We start from the raw sequence: 11,233 nt of genomic DNA, 5'->3' as shown, positions 1-11,233 counted from the left end.
GTATTATAACACTGTGTGACAACTGCATGTATTATAACACTATGACAACTGCATGTGTGACAACTGCATGTATGACAACTCTGACAACGGCATGTATGACAACTGTGACAACTGCATGCATGACAACAGCATGTATGACAACTGTGTGACAAACTGCATGTATGACAACTGTGTGACAACTGCATGCATGACAACTGTGTGACAACAGCATGTATGACAACTCTGTGTGACAACTGCCTGTGCAACAATGTCCTGTGTGACAACTGCCTGTGCAACAATGTCCAGTGTGACAACTGCCTGTGTGACCATTTGTGACAACGGCCTGTGTGACCATTTGTGACAACGGCCTGTGTGACCATTTGTGACAACGGCCTGTGCAACAATGTCCTGTGTGACAACTGCCTGTGCAACAATGTCCTGTGTGACAACTGCCTGTGCAACAATGTCCTGTGTGAAAACCGTTTGTGTGACAACTGCCTGTGACAACCGTTTATGTGACAACTGCCTGTGGAACAATGTCCTGTGTGACAACTACCTTTGTATCAGCTATTTGTGTGACAACTACCTTTGTATCAGCTATTTGTGTGACAACTGACTGTGAGACAATGATTACCAACAAAACTGAAGTAAAGCATCCACTTACATGAACCTCCAGGAGCATATTTATTGGCAGAAATATATGGTGTATTTTACAAATAAAATGAATGTCATTACTAAAAGTGAGACACTATCATTCTCATTTTCTCTAGGGATATCTTATTCTGATGTACCCAATGGAAACAATAAAATGTATTACAATTCGATGTATGCCAAGAGCAGGCGTCTTGAAGGAGTGTGTAGCCAACTCTTGTGAGTCTTCCAGCACTTAATACAATGTAAGAACAGACAGTGTTAATTCAGTGTAGAGTCATTGTCCAAAAAGCTGCGATGGTCCTAAGCCCTTGTTAACATATCGTAGGTAGGATCACCTCAACTTTGTGGATCAGTACTGTTTCTTGGTACTGTCATGCATCAAGCATTAGGTACATATAGTGTGTAAACAAGTGTCATCGATATTTACGCTTGATTGTCCTGTATGTTCTAGAGGGAGTGGCGAGGATTGGAAGCACTGTCTATTTTTATGTCTTGTTAACACTTTATTATTGACTATGGCAACCAAAAAGTTGATCGACATCTCAATACTTCACAAGCAAGGTGATCCTGCCTTTTATTGCCCACGTAGACAATGTATGGGTAGTTGCATACTATAAGCCCAATGTTAACAATTAAAGTAGATAAGTTATATATAGATATATTATTATTGTTTTGAAACTCGTAGCGATTTAAAATTATTTTCCTAAAACTGTTGCAATGTGTGAAGCCCACCAGTAACAACCCCACATCAAGACCAATGCGAGCATGAACTGACACAGGTTCCAGCAAGCGACTTGTACCATACCTTAATTGCACCAGCAAGAACAGTTCTACGGCATCCATGCAAGATGACAAACTCGGGGACCAGTTCTAACGCCAGAAGCCATCGTCATCGACGGCGACGTCTCTGGTGGAGCAGACAACACTTGCACTGGGGAGCACATGAGGTCTGTTCACCGATTTGTCAGAACCATTCTCTATTTCATAGAACAGACTAACGTGATAAAGACCTGATTCTCTTAGTGGTGCCCATTTCTGGTGTCCCCCTGCCGTGATATTGCTGGAATGTTGCTAAAAGTGGCGTAAAACCCAACTCACTCACTCTCTAAGTGCGCCACTCATCAAGACGATCTGCTGTCATGACTGCAAAGCATGGTTGAACCAAACCACGCAATAGCTTTAAATGAGCAACAGAAAATCTGACTATCAATCACTTTATTGCAAGCAGTTTCACTTTAGGGAGATGTGTGATCCTCTGTTCGGGAACAGCTTTGTACTATTCCATTTAAACACCCAACAGCCACGTTCCACAAAGATCGGAACGCACACGTTATACATACTAACACAGACTTTGAATAGTCATAGCGCTCTGACCGCATTGTGGAACGCGTCTAAATAAAGCAAAAGAGAAGTCTGACTATCAGTCACTTTATTGCAAGCAGTTTCACTTAGGGACGTGTAATCCTCTGTTAGCTGTGCAACAGCTTTGTACTGTTCATTTTTAACACCTCACAGCCACATTCCAGTGTTGGGAACCCACATACTTTATGTATCAACATACACTTAGGATAGTTGTAGCACTTCGATCACTTTGCGGAACACACCAAGACCATTAATTAATACATACCTATGATTCACTCCCTGGAAACATTACAACAGAGTTCAATTATGGCTTTTCATGGGAATCAATCCTTGTCAGAGGGCAGAGTAAGAAATATTTTGGAACCTTTTCGTCCCTTTGTCCCGTTATCATTCATGAAAGTGCAAACTAAGCATTTTCTTTGTTGGAAGGTTAACAGGGAGTAAATCGCAGAGGGTCATTTGACAGTAGGACAAGAGTTGTGCATCTCCTCGACTCCACAAGTAACGTATACATTGATGCGATATCAACACAAACACATTCTCGATTTTCTGGGATATTTCCTTTACTGTCTGCTGTAAACCCTTGTTTCCGGTAGAATTCATCTGTCACAAAGTTTGACTTGGACGTATCCCTTTACATTAGAGTCTGTGAGTAATTTGATTATTTGAGTAGCCAAAGGCTCCAGGGTATTGACCATCGTAATTGATCATCATACCTTAGGTTATCAAGGATGTTCGCAAAAATCTGACTATCAATCTCTTTATTGCAAGAGACTGTCTCCGTGGTGTAGTGGTTAGAGCGTCCGCCCGGAGAGCGGAAGGTCGCGGGTTCGATCCAAGAGCGCGTCATACTAAAATACGTTTAAATATGGTACTTGTTGGTCCCTGCGTGGCGCTCGGCATTAATGGGTACAAGGACTGGTCGGCTCGGAGTCAGTATAATGTGTCTGAGTGGGGAATTCATGCTTCACTGCGGCATGGTATCTCAGTGGGCTAGCACTATAAAACCAGCCTTAGTCTGGGCTAGTACAAGCAGCCGCACATACACATACACATACACACGCATGCCCTTCGTCCTATGAGCGAAATATTCTCAAGCACGACGCTAAACCCAATTCACCTCACCTCACCTTTATTGCATGCAGTTTCACCTTAGGGAGATGTGTGATCCTTTGTTAGGTGTGGAACAGCTTTGTACTGTTCTGTGTTTAACCCGACATCCACGTTCCACAAAGTGATCGGAAGCAACATGTTACATATCAACATACACTTAGGCCCATCAATTTGTACATTATAGTATTATCATCTGATTCTCACTGTACTGCAACTTAGCATCAAAACATACTACAAATCACAAACATTGAAACAATCAGGAAGGAAACAGCCCAATGTCAAATTGGGAAACATGTTTGAAATATGGCTATTATTGCTAGATTCAGTTGGACTACTGAACTGAGTTTAAAGGTGGGTTATTTAGTGATCAAAGATCTATATGTGGTCAATCACAATAGTTCCATCCTTGTTAATCCAGTGTGTGTCTCTCATCTTTTGACACATGAGTGAGTATGATTTTACGCGGCTTTTAGCAATATTCCAGCAATATCATGGCGGGGAACACCAGAAATGGGGTTCACACATTGTACCCATGTGGGGAATCGAACCCGGGTCTTCAGCGTGATGAGTGAACACTTTAACCACTGGGCCACCCCACCGCCCTTTGACACATGAAAGTGACCAGTTTCCAATAACTCTCTGTCATGAGAGCAGCATCAGCAGCTCAGTCTTACACACCACTGACTTAGAACAGTGTTACTCTCTCTAATGAGGGGTTGTGGGGTAGCCCAGTGGTTAAAGTGATCGCTCATCAAGCCAAAGGCATGGGTTCAATTCACCATATGGGTACTATGTGTGAGACCACCCATTTCTGGTGTCCCCCGTGGTGACATTGCTGGAATATTGCTAAAAGCAGCATAAAACCAAACTCACTCACTCATGAGACTGAAACGGGAACCATAGCATAAGCAGAGTGGGTGAGAGAGTGTGTCAGTGAGTGAGTGAGTTTGGTTTCATAACCCTGTAGCAGTATCATGGTGGACACCAGAAATAGGCTTGACACAATGTACCAAAAGGGCGGTGGGGTATCCTAGCGGTTAAAGCGTTCGCTCGTCACGCCGAAGACTCGGGTTGGATTCCCCAAATGGGTACAATGTGTGAAGCCCATTTCTGGTGTTCCCCGCCGTGATATTGCGGGAATATTGCTAAAAGCGGTGTTAAGAAAACCTCACTCACTCACTCACTGTACCGAAGTGGGGTTTCTAACCTGGACACCTGGACACCTGGTGTGATGAGCACCTGTTTCATCACCATGGTACCGTCCTTGTCAGTAGAGAAATAGTTATGGATATATAATTGCAATTCAGATGAAAAACAACACTGGATAATCGAGAATGGTGGTAAAGGCAGTGTTTAAAACTCTCAAACTTCCAAGCCGGACTGGTAACTTTAAAAAATTACCAGTCTGGATGCAAACTTGCCTGTCCGGTTTTCAACAATAAGCTGAAATTACACGTGTTGTGATTGGTTATCGTAACATGAACTGTCCAATCGTAAGTACTGTAGTTTAACATAATTTTCATAATACCTTAAACACCTCAAACTGACGACAAGAGAACCTGTCTGATATTATGAAATATTCAGGGGTTAAAATATCTACCAGACCACGGACATGCTACTTTTGAAATCTGACCGTCCCAAGATGAAAATAAACCATTCCGGCCGGTCGGGCAGGCAGCAATTTTAAACGCTGGTAAAGACAAATGTATTTGAAATAGAGGACGACTGGAACCCTTTAAAGTGTCTGGTGGAGACGACAATGAAGTCCCCAATTAATGTTCACCATGGCAATGTTGTAAAACACAAACTGGTATACAGCATCATCACAAGATACTAAAATGCAACTTTCAAAAGAAAGTTAAATTCAAAAAGGATAAAGTACACATAGAAAGACTAAATGTAATGGCGTGTGTTCCTAACAAGCCTCTCATAGAGGGTACAGTGAGGCAGCTCTGCAAATTGACTATAAACATAGACATTATCACAACAGTGACTGTGGTACATAACACATTAATATGTATAAATACTGCACATCTTAAACATTGGTAGAATTCGAATGAAGTTAAACAACAGATGATTCTTTCGCGCTACCATAGTTAATCTATCATGCCATACACCCGTGAAGATCAGGGTTAGGACTGATCTCCAGTAACCCATGCTTGTCTTAAGAGGCGACTAACAGGTCGGGTTGTCATTGTATCCCAATTGCGTAAAACAATGCTCATGCTGTTGATCACTGGATTGTCTGGTCCATACTCGATTATTTACAGACTGCCGTCACAGCTGGAATATTGCTGAATGTGGCGTAAAACTAAACTCATTCACTCACTCATTATCATGCCATATCCACATGAAACACATCTGACACGTCAGACCAACTGTAGTAATATGAAAGAATCAGGTGCCCTTTAACCTCTTCTTATTAGCATATATTTCAGACATAAAACATGCAGATCACATGACAAAAGTAGTATTCAGATCACATTTACGAAGGGTTTTAAATACACTCCTGTTTACCAGCTTTACACTTGAACCTTAGGTCGACAAAGCAACTGAAACAGCAGAACATGTGAGACAGCACCTGGTGCTCATGCCAGGAATAATGTTAAAACAGCACTGGGCACTAGTTGTACATTCAACCTTTAAAGGAAAATACTCGAAAATTTCAATGACTTGCTGGGAGAAAGGTTAACATGGACCCCAAATTTTAATGCGAAAGTATATATATTCATATTTCAATCACGAAAACAGTTACTGTAATCTGATCTTTGGCCATTTTGCATATTTCGGTGGAACTTACCTGACCTTTCCACTCGTGATGTCATATGTGACTGAAGTCGGCCATATTGCCTAAGACCAAGCGTTACAGTATTACAAATCAAATATTTTCACGGAAGATGAGTTTTAGAATGCCTTTAATCCTAGGAAATATTTTGTATTAGTTAGTATTCTCCTTTAAACATACTAAAAACATTAGTACTCACATGTGTGTCTGTGTATGTGAGTGTGTCCATCTGTATATTGCTGTGTGTATTTGATACGAAGGCTTCATACAACAAACATTGACAGTAAGGAAATACTTTGTATCAGATCACTACCTTCACAACACAATTTTATTTTAAAAACACTAGTTAATGCATATGTAGGTTTTGATAATGTTCAACAAAGATTTGCTGATATTTAAACCACACAGAACAGTCACAGGAGCGTCCCACTATAACTCATTAACATGATGGTATGACGTGGTCATCATTGGAAGGAAGGTCATATTTGATTGTAATCACTTTCTCATTATAATCATGTTTTACACTCAAATTAGAATAAAGGATCTGATTTGAGTATTGCTGCTACTCACCGATATACTTGTACAAAGTCAGGGCAATGGAAGGTCATATTGATTGTAACCACTCTCTCATTAAAATCATGTTTTATACTCAAATTACAATAAAGGATCTGATTTGTATAAAGGTATTACTCACCGATATACTTGTACAAAGTCAGGGCTAAGGTTCTAATAATCCCCATCACTGAACACCTACACAAAGACCTGTTAATGGTACTTGGCCTGGGTTTGTATGGCTTGTACCATTGAGTTCCCATAATTTAAATTTGATATCAATATATCAGCAAAAAAGTAACATAATATATCTTTACATTGATAAAAAAAATAAAATCAGTATGTGTATAGACAAACATTTCCTATACGGAAACTTAAAATTTAATGCTGAACACGAACTGAGCTGATCCATTAAATGTTCAAAATATTGTTTCAAAACTGAAACAAAATTCAATTAAAATTGGTGGAAGGTGGAATATGTCCGGTGTAAGTTCTTTATATGTTTGTGAATCGTGACAATTCTATCTAATATATATTGAAATAAGTGATTGCTGATAAATTTTACTCAAACTTTGTGACACAAATCTAAGATAAATATTTTGGTGAGTGACAAAAAATTGGAATGTATCTATGATTGGAATGTCAAACTGTGGAAAATGACCCAACACAAGTCACCATAGCAATAACCGTGGTAACTATGATGGTCAGCCTAACATCTTGTTCAACAATACCCTAACTTGAAGACATGGCAGTTTTATGGATAACAATTCTAAGGGTGGCAACCCTCCTGGTCTTGGTATCCAGGACACCAATTTGTCTCGGCATCCATTTTAAGAACTCGAGTCAAATTTGTGTACATAAAAAAATTAGACTAAAATTTTCACATGGATTTGTGACCATTTATGCTCATAAGTTTAGGGATGAATATTTGATTAATGTTTCACTCTTTGCGAGAAGACCAGATGCAAAAAATAAATTTTAACAAACATTGGCATCCTCCTAGTCAACATTCCATGAAAGTGTCATGTATTTTTCAATGCATGAAACAATATTTGCAGGTCCCTCAAAAGTGAGTGGGTGAGTATGATTTTACAAGGTTTTAGAAATATGTCAGTTCTATCCTTGCAAGAAACACTTGACAATGGGTTACCACATTGTATCAATGTTTGGAATCAAACCTGGGCCTTTGTAGTGAAGGGAAAATGTTTTAACCACTACCCCACCAGCTCCGCCTTTTATAAAGCAAGACCTGTGAAGGTCCGGGTTAGAATATTGGCCTTCAGTAACCCATGCTTGTCGTAAGAGGCGACTAACGGGATCAGGTGGTTGACTTGGTTGACACATGTCATCGGTTCGCAATTGCACAGATCGATGCTCATGCTTTTTATCACTGGATTGTCTGGTCCAGCCTCGATTATTTGCAGACAGCTGCCATATAGCTGGAATATTGCTGAGTGCGGCGTAAAACTAAACTCACTCACTCACTCACTTTATAAGGCAAAGATGCAAGAAGTAGTCAATACAATTGTCACAAACAGTAATTATGTGGTCAATAACATTTCTTATCTTAACTATCTTTGGGGTTCTAAATGGGAAACAAAGACAATTTCTGGTCTATTTCATCTCAGAGATGTCCTGGGTTAGAAATTCAGATGATAAATGCCCAACTTTTTCAAAATATTTTCTCCTTTAATAGACACTGATGTAAAAATATATTTAATAATGCCATTCCTAGATTAAACGGTTTGGACGTATTTCAAATTGATCTATTGGCGCTGATTCAGTTAATATATGCTTTAGTTTCCCTACCTTAAAGGTCACATGCAACCAAAAAATCAAACACAATTAAAACACAATTATCACTTCTTCATGACATATAATATGCATTGCTGATTATGAAAAAACAAATAAACAAAATTATAAGCGTATAATCGCAAATCAAAAGTGCAATATTTTGTACTTGGGTTTACCTCCCTCGAAACGAAGCAGCCAGGATACCGAACCCAGTCAGAGCGGGTGGGTGTGCACTCAAGTGTAACGGCTGGTTCATTAGCAGATGCCGCCATTGTGTGTGTATATATAGAGATGTTGGGTTTTGTAAATACATGCTCATTTTTTGTGTATAACATTTTGCAATCAACAGACATCATAACATGTCATGTGTTCAAGTATCACACCTGCCTGTCTGTGTAATTACATAATGTGACAGAGACCGAACTCGGGCCATAAATCAATGCGTTTTGTTTATGGTGTATAGCCTGATTGGTGTTAAGTTCAAATTGCATGTGGTCAGTGATCGCAGTTGTGTATTGAATATTGTCATTAGCAGACAGGCAGGCAGACACACAAAACAAGACATTGAGTTTTGACAGCGACATATCTATATCACAGTTAGAAATTGTGTCAACGCTATATAATGACATTGCTTTTAAGTATCGAACTGAGAAAGTGACTCGGTAAGAAGAATGTGTGGTGAAATAGACAAATGAAATTATATAAACAGTTTATTTACTGTCATAACATATAAAAAGTTCTCGCCTGTGAGATATCAACAAAACATTATGAAAATAGCTCACACCAAAGCCTTCACCGAGTATTCACCAGACAGCCCGCTTCCAAGTTGCGCAAACCTATTTCACTGCGCACGTGCTATGAGCGCAGCCCAGCTGTTGAAACCCGTATTCCCCAGAAAAGTCTGGGGAAAATTAGTGAAACGTTTGAACTCCGATTTCGCGCGGTTTTTTTCATCGCGTTATTTTTCAACTTTATAAGTTGAATTTGCATTTTTGACGCCTTGTTTCGGTAAGTCCATACCGAAAGATATCAGAATCTGCAAAGTTGTGTTTTACGTTGCATGTGACCTTTAACATCCAGACAGTACTGGAGCAGGCTTCTAATCATTGGGAGTTATCCCCCTTGGCCCATACTCTCTAATGTTCTTCACTGTATGGCAGCAGGTGCTACATGGACAGTGATGCCACAATGGTAAAGGTGTAGGAAATGCAGAAAATGTACTGCAGAGAATGAGATGTACACATCGGGGGAAGGATATACTGGGTGAACACCACTAAAACCAGGCAAGTCTGTCATTGAGGCAGACCCAGAAAAACATGAGGGAGAAGGAGCCATGAAGGATAACTCTGAGATATCAGGGCATAGCTAAGGCCAAAAAACAAAATATGTCCGTTTCCGGTTACCCGACCAATCCTACCCTAACCCCCCCAATCCTCAATCTTTTTTTTAACTAAGTCAAAATCATGACTGGAGTGCATTTCAACATGTTTTTAGTGTACATAGGGCTAAAATGGATTGCATTGAAATGGCATAATGGGCTCTTACTGACCAAACCTGCAAATAAATAACATGAATAATGATTTGATCTAGAAATCTTTCAATGTTTCATCACAAGGCATTGTCACAACATGATATGGTATCCTTGAAGACATTCTCATGTGCCCAACTGGTGCTATTGAAAAATAAAATAAAAAGTTAAAAAAAGAAGATAAAATCGACCCACATACCCTATTTTTTATAAGCATGTAGCAGGAAACGGACATATATTTATTTTGTTTGGGCCTAAGAATCTGCAGTTTTTAAACTCTATTTTTTACCAATACTGTCCGTTTGTTAAGGCTGAAACACAGTATAGCATCATGTAAAGTAAAACAGCATTGTTTCAGGTACAGAAAGTCAACGGAACTAATATATTTGGTGATATTTTGGGGGTAGTTACGGCTAAACAAACAATTTCACAAAATACCCTCCGAAATGTTCATGTTCACTAACTTTAAGTGTTCAGTATAGTTGCCCAGCAACTGTTTGTAATAATAATCTCTATTATACGCAAGAAAATGTTGAACGTCATGTCAATAATTGGTCTTTCTAGGGAGCACTTACACATACTACTTACAGAATGTTCTAGAAGTTGATCAGGCAGCGCTAATTGGAATGTTCTAGAAGTTGATCAGGCAGCACTAATTGGAACAGGGAGCTTATGACAGTGATTACGGTATATGCCCTTCTATAAGATCCCTTTAGCCATTTGAACACTATTACCCTGACAGCATATTACATAAACAAGCACAATGCACTCATGAACCGTTACCTTGGGCACAAATAAATACTACTGGAAGCATTCAACATCGTTTGATTATAGAATAATACAAAGACAATCTCAATAGAATCAGATTTTAAAATCTGATACGCTATCTCTCTGTATTGAAATCAAGCAACAATATAACCCTGAACAAACTTTGACCAATAAGAATGAAAGATTCATGAGTTCTTGAACAAATCGAAATTTCACTTTTCTTAAATTCAGATTTAATTTCTGAATCGTCACTGAACACAAACAATCTTCTGAAGGAACTTCTGGGTGCAGTTGCCTAGGTGATTAAATGACACGACAGCATAATGTAGCTTTTAGGGACCGTTCATAATTTATGGTTGATGGTGATGATGATTTTAAGGGGGGTGTGTGTGTGAGTGTGTGTGTGTGTCTAACCCATTTTGTTACATCATCAATTTTGTACACATGTATTAAAGATCACATATACTCTAGGGGGGGACAAATACATAAATCACTAATTGCATCATTATAAATGAAACCCTTTCATAAAAATACTCATTTTGATCTTTAATTAACTTAGTTCGACCATTTTGACAACAGTGCACAATTCTCACCCGCGACAAAATTTCAACCAATCAGAGCGGCGCGTCTCTGTGACGTCATATGAGGAATAGATATAGGGCCGATGCAGAATTCATGAACATTTCAGGGGGTAAATT

The sequence above is a fragment of the Haliotis rubra genome, unplaced genomic scaffold, assembly GCF_003918875.1.
Source record: "Haliotis rubra isolate DU_JTF1 unplaced genomic scaffold, ASM391887v1 Scf470, whole genome shotgun sequence".
Lineage (NCBI taxonomy): Eukaryota > Metazoa > Mollusca > Gastropoda > Lepetellida > Haliotidae > Haliotis > Haliotis rubra.
This window is presented reverse-complemented; position numbering follows the sequence as displayed.